Source organism: Pleurodeles waltl, chromosome 9, assembly GCF_031143425.1.
Source record: "Pleurodeles waltl isolate 20211129_DDA chromosome 9, aPleWal1.hap1.20221129, whole genome shotgun sequence".
NCBI classification, from domain to species: Eukaryota; Metazoa; Chordata; class Amphibia; order Caudata; family Salamandridae; genus Pleurodeles; species Pleurodeles waltl.
In genome coordinates, this window is record NC_090448.1 from 89,312,046 (window position 1) to 89,321,073 (window position 9,028).

Below are 9,028 nucleotides of genomic sequence, written 5' to 3' on the forward strand. Positions count from 1 at the left end.
TGCTGCAAGGAAACTTGCCCTTAACTTTGCCCCTTTGAAATTCTGCCCCATGCTGATCGAACCGATACCTGAAGGACGAAGACTTTCTTGAATGCTGATTGTAATTGGAAATTATGAAAGGATAATTGTATTGTTTTTTTCCTTTTAGGTACCAACTGCTATTTTGATAGGGCCCAAGCTAGAAGTTTTCCAAATTTGTGTTGACTAAATTCGTTTTGCATGAAGCCCCACATGCCAATGCTAATTAGAGGTTAGTTGAGGTATGCACTTGGCGCACCATGTTGAATTGAAATCTTGTCATGCTGACCGATGTATGCAATTAGTCAAATTCAATTACTCATATAAGTGATTTGTATTGCTATAACTGAATGTATTATTATTCAGATTTTGCGTAGATTGCGTTTCTTCCGCCGCTATGGACAGCTAGTAATGTTCGTATACATATATCATTTGGTTTTGAGACTTACATACATTGTGCTAGCTTTGTTAATATAGGGAAATAAATTCACTAACTTTTAATAAACTGGTGTGGTTATTCATGACTGAAAGGTCATGGCGCGTCGAAATATCAACTGTTATTGATTCCTAATGTGTTATTTCGATCTATTAATTGAGTACTGGCTATCGCGTACAATAGTTATTGATTATTGGTTTAGGTGACCCGACTATTCAAGGATGAGGAGAGCCCAACTCGGCTAAAAGGTTCACCGACCTCCAGCGTGTCCAGGTACAGGTAATTTATAAGGACTGGACGCGTTATCAGACTCTCACTTCCCATTGCAGACTACAACCAGCAATGAAGGGCACATCCAGTAGCCTTTCTACCTCTAACAGCAGCCTCAGTGAAGAGGCTCGAGTCCTGCCTTCTTTTAAAATACCCTTGGCTTCTATAACTTAAAATCGGGATCCCAGAGCCTTGATATAGAATATAACTGTTAAAAACAAAATGGCCGCCTCACAGTAAAGTCCTTTCAGGCTCCCTGGAGGATAGGCTCCACCCACAAGTGAGGCCATCCATTAGCTCAAATGTGCCCGTTATGGCCTGAACACCCAACCAATCATCACTAACAGGAAAGCCAGAGCCACAGAAATTTTGTGATTCTGGAGCTGGTGCATTTTCTGCATAATTATGGATTTGCAGCACTTGCCACATAATTTATCATTTGCTGCATAATTTTCTAGATTGTTTCTAGCTCAAACGGTTAAAAAGTTACTAAAGCACTGTCACTCTTGTTACTGCTCAGTGGAAGGCTATTTGCAAATGCTTACTTGCCATCTTTCTGTTGCTGATTGCTGTCTGCAGTTATTAAACTGAAAGTAAGGATGTAAACACTTTGTCCATATAATGTTAACATATATACAATTATAAATTAATGAAGTTTTCATTAATTAGTAACCCTGCTGCCTAATTTGGTCCTCCCCTGTGCATAGTTACAGTGGCCTGGATGGCAGCTCTGCGTTTGTTCAAGATAACCTCATTGTTGGATATTGGGTTGTTGGTTGACGGGGGTGTGAACTTTGGTCAAGCAGCAACTACCATTCTAGTCAGGGTAAGGCACAAACAAACCGAAAACTAACCTATGCTCAACCCCCAGGTAGCTTGGCACAGGATAGTCAGCCTTAACGTAGAGTATTTAGGTATTTGTGCAACATTTCAAACAGTAAAACAGTGAACACCAGACAAAAAGATCCAACATAGGTTAGAAAAACAGAACATAATTTAATAAATAAAACAAGACCAAAATGTCAAAAATCCAATCAGTAGAACTGGAATTATGATTTTTTAAAGAATAAACTGTAATATATCCCCTAAAAGCATAAAGCCCCAAATACGGCTACATGGGGTCGCGCTAGACCAGGTCAAACCCAAAAGTTCAGGCTGACCTCGATGGAGTGCGGGTCCAATACCGTCCCAGATTAGTCTCACTGAAGGTTTACCTTCTCAAGTTTTGTGCCAAAAGTCCTGTTCACATTAAAGAAGGTTTCCTGGAGCAAAGACAGCATCGGTGGTGGTAGTCAATGTGATGGGAGGACCTGGCCTGGCATTGCAAATGAGCGGCCTGGAGCCTTCCACTGGGTGGTCTATGAAGGCTGATGATGCTTACTGTGCGAAGAGATGGACTTGTGGTGGCTCACACTGATTTTCTGTGTGAACGGCATGGTTCTGGTTCCCAAAGGCTTGACTTTATAAGCGCAAGAGCCACACAAAGGGGTCCATGACCAGAGAGGTTCCTCTTATGGGTCAGTAACTGATTGAAGATGGGTCCTGGAGCTGTGTGGAGACAGTCATGTCCCTGAGGCTCAAGTCAGGAGGCCAGCAGACTAGTCCTTTGAGTCACTCTGGAGTGGTGGGTTCAAGATGGAGTTGCAGGTCCAGTTCTTCTTCTCCATGCAAGAAAGCAGCAGATAGAAGGTCAGCACGGCAAGGCAGCAGCTCCTTCAGAGTAGGAGTCTAGCCAAGCACAGCAGTCCTTCTTCTGGCAGAATATCCACAGGTCCAGAAGTGTACTGAAATGGTGGTGTCTGAGGTCTAAACTTGAAACGCATTTAAATAGTTCCATCTGTTCCCTCCACAGGCCATTGTAAAGGATTTTGGCTTTTAGTAGGCAAATGTCCTCTTGGATTATATGTGAGGGCTAAGCTGAGCTCGACTTGGAAACAAAGAGAAGTCCCGCATGTTACCGGCTACATCCGTTGGTGGGCTGGTGCTTCGTTACGGGTTGTGACGACTGTTATAATTGTCAAAGTAAACAAATAAGACATGAAACACTCCTCTGGGAATGAAAACACTTGATTATTTATCCACAAATGTACACTCCGCAACTCTATGGTGTAGATGACTATTACGTTATCAGTGATCTCATCAGTAATGTCATCAATGACGCCTTTTGAGATGTCATTGATCTCCACCATCATGTTACTTAGTCTTGAGTGAGATACTATATGAGGTCAGAAAAAGTGAATGGCGGGGCACAACTAACAAGAAATAATGGGTCTGATTACAACTTTGGAGGAGGTGTTAATCTATCCCAAATGTGATGGATATACCACCAGCCATATTACGAGTTCCATAGGATATAATGGACTCGTAATATGGCTGGTGGTATATCCGTCACTTTACCGTCACTTTTGGGACGGATTAACACCTCCTCCAAAGTTGTAACCAGGCCCAAAGTCTTTTGAGATCTCATCCTTGATGTCTTCCATGATGTTCTTTAGTCATGAGTGAGGTACTGTGTGAGGTCATAAGAAGTGATTGGTGGGGCACAAATAATACTTAGCAGAGTAAACTATAACTTGTGAATATCAGTGTTTTGTTGGTTTTTAAATGTTAGTTTTCACCTTATTTCAATATCATATCTGACCTTTAGCATCTCCAGTAAATTAGTAGTGGTTTTTAACATAAGGTAAAAGTTTATTCGCATACCTAACTATACATCACTTTAATGTTTGCCCAAATATAACTGCTATTTAATGTTTAGTAAAGGATGGGATGCCATGTACATAGAAATTACACCCTTTCATGCTGGGAGGAGGAAAGAATAGAGAAATGCATGCTCGCTTATTTTATACCTTTCCTTCTGCAAATTGTGTTGAATGATGTCCCTCACTTTCCATTGCTTTATTCTGCAGCTGAAGGGGGCCTGCTGGGTTATTATCTCATTTTTTCTATCATGTACAGCTCTGGTCTGGTCTGTTGTTTGATTACCTTCACAGTCTGTCACTGCTGCCCTCTGTTTCTTCATTTTTCTCTCTGCAGTACAGAACTCCATAATAAATGATTCATTCCTTTGCACTCCATGCTGAATAATTGAATACATACAATGCATGCGACTGGAGTTGGACTGTCAGATTGCAGGGAGATTCAGCCAGAGAGGAAACATATCTTCTAAACTTTGGCTTCAGAACTGTCCAGATGGGAGCTGATGACCAAGGAACCGATGAGAAACTGACAGTGACAGCACCACTTAAAAGACGTCAATCACAGGAAAGCCAAATTGTCAACAGGGCAGTTGGGAACAGGAGCCTCCCATAGGTCTGTGCCCCTTCCTTCCCACTGGCTAGCCAGCAGTCAGAGAATTAGTATTTCACCCCTGGCCTGAGGGCCTCCCACTTATCCTTTACTTCTCATGACTCTTCACACTGCAGCCTAGAGTCAAGCCTGCTGATTCTGCCAAACCTGTTCCCTTGGATATGACGTCAATGGGTAGATAGTAGGTAGGGACAGTGGGAATATTGGTCATCGATCCTCTGCCGGGTACAGGGAGAGGTAACTACCACGACTGGGGTGATCCACTTAAAGAGCCCAGCTCACATCCAAATTTACCGCTGCCCTGGATGGTGATGCCTTGTTGAGCCGAGATACACTACCATCCCGGCTTCACTGCCCAGCCCAACAAATCCAGTCCTTAAAACCAATTCTTATCCTGGAGTTACAGGGCTGACTTGCCGACTTCCCTTACCTACATTCTTCCAACATGCCAGAGTCTGTTCATCTTGGAGACCTGTTGTGGATGAGGTACGGCCTGGTCCATGTTTTACACCACCAGCCAATCCAGAGCCAATAAAGGTACACCACCACGGAGGAAATGAGCCCTGCGGGGACCTCGTGCCACCAGACAGTGGTTCCATGCAGGGGATCATCCCTCCCAAATGACCAACCTTCCCGTTGTGTTCAATCCTCTGGGTGGAACTGCATGGATTCCACCTGTTTACCTCTCAACAGTTTCACTAACTGTTGCATTCTCTCTTCAAAAATCCCTTTTAACTTTCCCTTATTGTACTTGTTGGCTATCAGTCTTGTGCCCATATTTAGCCTTAGATGGAGTATTCTACCAACCCAGGTTTGTCTTGGTCCGATAAACGACAGCACAGCAGGAGGTGATTGCTCATCTGCATGTATTAGCTCAGTTATCTAAGTAGCATATGGATCATCAAAAGAGTCCTTATTAATTTAATGAGCCATTTGTAGTTTCACTGTACAGGCTCTGTGTACTTACACATGTATGGCTTCACCTTTGAGACAAGTATATGCTACTGGCAGGATCAACCTGGAAGCTGCACCTGATGGATGGGAGGAGGAGTTGCTTGCCTGCAGGAGGCTGGATGAACAGGGCACTCACATAGGCACAGAGTGGCCCAGCCTGCTCCACAACAATGGAAGAGTGAAGTAGCCCAATGCGTAGCTTGAAGGTGACATTGGGGTACCAACCTGGGGGACAGGGACATTCACAGAAAGGGTCATTCTGAGCTGCTGTAAAAAATGCTGGTTGTCCCTCCACCAAAGGCAGATCATCTAGTCAGACAGTAAAGAAAGGGTAGAAGCACTTTGCTTAAAAAAACAACTGAGGCTAGCAAAGCAAAACATTCCTAAATGGAGTATGCCCAAATCGATCAGAGTACAGTGCTGGCTAGATTGTCACTGACCAGTCTACCCTGCACAGGAATGACAGCTTGACATCCCTGCCTGCTCTCTGAGAAGGCAGGCCCTGAGGAAAGGCCCCCCTCACAGGCCTGAAAAAGCAGCCACAGACCTCAGCCCCCAGGTTTGGACACTCCCAGCACCAGGGGAAAACAACCGGATGACAAATGGGTCCCTAGTATCTTGTCCTTACTAATCCATATGAAGGCCACCTGCCTTTCTTGTAAACAATGCACACCCTGTGACAGGAGGGGACATTCCAGCAAATGTATCCAACATGCTGTAGCTCTAGCAGGGCTCTACGAATAGAATGAGCCCACATCAGAACTTCCATGGCAGCCTGGTTGGCCCCCAGGAGCCTAGAGCAGGCTGCAAGGGCCTTTGCAGTACCTGGGGAGTGCAAGTGGGCAACAAACGTGTCCCTAGTAGTTTGTCCTTTACAAATCCAGAGGAGGGACATCTGCCTTTGTTGTAATCCGTGCATACCAAATGACGAGGGTGGGTATTTGAGCTAATGTATCCAACCTCTTTTGGCCCTAACTGAGCTTTAAGATTTAAATGAATTCTCATCAGGATTTACAGGGCAGACTGGCTATCTGGCCACACCATGTATTTCTATGGTAAATGTGACAAGATGGCCAGACTAAGAGCAATCAGATTACCAGGCTTGAAAGACAGTCATCCTGTAGCTCCCCGGTATCGGGGTGTCAGAGCCCAAGCTAAGGCTTCAGGTACGGCGATGTGCAGGGCCTCACAGAGCACTGACCTGGATTCCAGATGCACCTTTTCACCACAGCACAGCAGGGGTGCCCACCAAGGACCTGCGGAACCCCATGCTGGGAACCTTGCCACTCAGGTGGGCTGGAGAATAGACCCCTTGAATGGGGGCTTCCACTGCAGAACCAGCCAAAGCTCACAGCTGTTTCACTAAGCCAAGCAGGGCATCCCACCTTCCGGCCTGTGGGACCTTGTCCTGGGTTTTAAGTGACACAGTAGGACGGAGAAAGGATCCCCAGGTCAGAAGCTTCCACCTCAGTGCTAGCCAGAGCTGTAAACTGGGGCTCGGTCACAGCTTTTTGACCCAGCCAAGCAAGGGACCCTCCCAGGCCTGCACGTCACCGTTGTGGAATTTAATTGACATGGGAGGATGGAGAAGGAACACTGGGTTGGGAATTTCTACCCCAGGGCCAAACAGAGCTCTGAACTGGTGCTCAGACAGAGTTTTTTCACCTGATCAAGCAGGGAGCCCACCTCCGGCCCACAGGACCTCCTCCTGGGATCTAAGTGAAATAGTGGTCCAGAGAAGGGAGCCCAGGCCTGGAGGCTTCCACTTCAGGACCAATCAGAGCTGTGACTCAGGGCTCAGTCTAAGGTTTTTCACCTGTTTAATCATGGGAGCCCTCCTCAGGCCTGAGGAACCCCTCCCTGGACTTTAAGTGACATAGCGGGCTGGCGTAGTGGCCCATGGCTAAAGGCTCCACCCCATGGGCCAGCTGCAGCTCTGACCCACGACACAGTCAGAAATCTCTCAGCCAGTCATGCAGGCTCCCTCCCCCCCCAACCAGACCTGCAGAACCCTCTCCTGGCCTTTATGTGGCACAGTGGGACAGAGAAGGAAGGTCAGCTTCCATCCAAGGCCAATCGGAGCTCTGACCCAATACCTGAGCTTTTTTTCCTGGAAGCAGGAGAGACCTCCTAGGGCTTGTGGGATACCGTCTTAGGCTTTAGGTGACACAGAGGATCAGAGAAGGGAGTAAAGGGCCAGAGGCTTCAACACCCCAGACCAGTTGAATCTCTGACCCAGGGCCAATGCAGAGCTTCTTAACCAAGTGAGGGAGCCCTCCCGGTGCCCGAGAGACCCCGTTCCAGGCACCTAAGAACATGGGAGATCATAGAATGGAGCCCAGGATAAGTGGCTACCATGTCTGTATCAGTCTGAGCTCTGACCTGGGGCTCGGTCTGAGCTTCCTCACACAGCCAAGAAAGGGAGCCTGTGGGACCCCATCCCGGACCTTTTGTGACTAAGAGAATAGAGTTTTCTCAGTAATTCCATTAGAACTATTCACAAAACTCATTCCTGTGCCTGAAAGAATAAGTTGTACATTCTGAACACCATTTAGCTTAGGCTTTTAAATGGGAATATAAAGTCACCTAATGACAACTTCTGTACAACTAAAGCATTCCCAAATTTCTTACTCTGACAATCCCTCCTCTGACGGCAATTTATGCTGTAACAAAAAGGACACTCTCATTGACGAGACAACTCAAAGCCTTGTTGTTTGATAACGTATAGGCCTTGGTCTACTGAAATTCTCAAATCTCTTCAGATTCTGATAATATCTGCTCCTTATTTTCTTCATTTCAATCTCTTTCCTCCTGTGTTTATTCTTAGCTCTTTGTTTCTTTGAAAAATTATATGCTTTGTAAAGTCCAAGTGCGACAATAATGCACACAGTCACAATCAAAAAAAGTTTCACGATAATTCTCACAATTCCCTTTCCTAAATCTCCAAACCATGATCAAATATTCTAAAATCCTTTACCTATAGATTCCCAAACATTTGTCCCTTTCAGATCTTTCAGGTTATGTTTCAGATGTGTCATGTTTGATATGAATCTTCTTATCTCCTTACTATTATCAGGGATAAAGGTACAACAATGTTGGGCCTTTAAAGATCGGCAGACTCCACCTTCCTTTGCTAACAAGGTGTCTAACGCAAGACGATTTTGCAAAATCATTGATCTCATAGCAACCCTTTCCATGTCCACTAAAAGCATAGCACCTGCATAATCAGTTGACGTCTTATTTACAAAAGTTGACAACTTTTTTATCTTGATGTTATTGAGAATCACACAAACAAATGGAATCACTGCACCAAAAATGCCACCTGTAATTTCCACTGAATCAGTTCCTCTCTTTGTCCTGGAATTATATTTCCCTTAACAGATTAGATTGTCACATCTTTCCACATGGTAGATTTTAAGAAAAACTACCCTTAAAAAGCATGTACCATGCTAGCCTTTCGGCAGTTTGTAATAGGCATTTCTTCCACATATCAAATAAACACCTGGTGTGGCTGGGACTTTTCCGTTTAACATAAAATTCCAAGTACGCCTACATTCACTTGTCCCTGAAAACTTATTATCAGTATTTGACTATTGTTAGAAATGGGGTCTTTGGTTGACCGTCAGGTTACCCCCTGCCAAGCAAGGACCGTCACTCTCGTCAAGGTAAAAGAGAATCACCATCAGCTAACCCCTGCTTACCCTCTTGGTAGCTTGACAGAGCAGTAGGCTTAACTTCAGAGTGCTAGGTGTAAAGTATTTGTACCAACACACACAGTAACGTAATGAAAACAATACAAAGTGACACAACACAAGTTTAGAAAAATGGGAAATATTTATCTAGACAAAACAAGACCAAAACAACAAAAATCCACAATACACAAGTCAAGTTATTAATAAAAATGCAACAAGAGTCTTTAAGTAGTTTTAAACACACACTAACACTGTTAGCGTGAAAAAGTACCTTGGGTGCATCAAACATAACCCAGCACGGGCGAGTGTGCATCACAAAAAGGGCTTGCAATGCGTCAATCCCACTCAC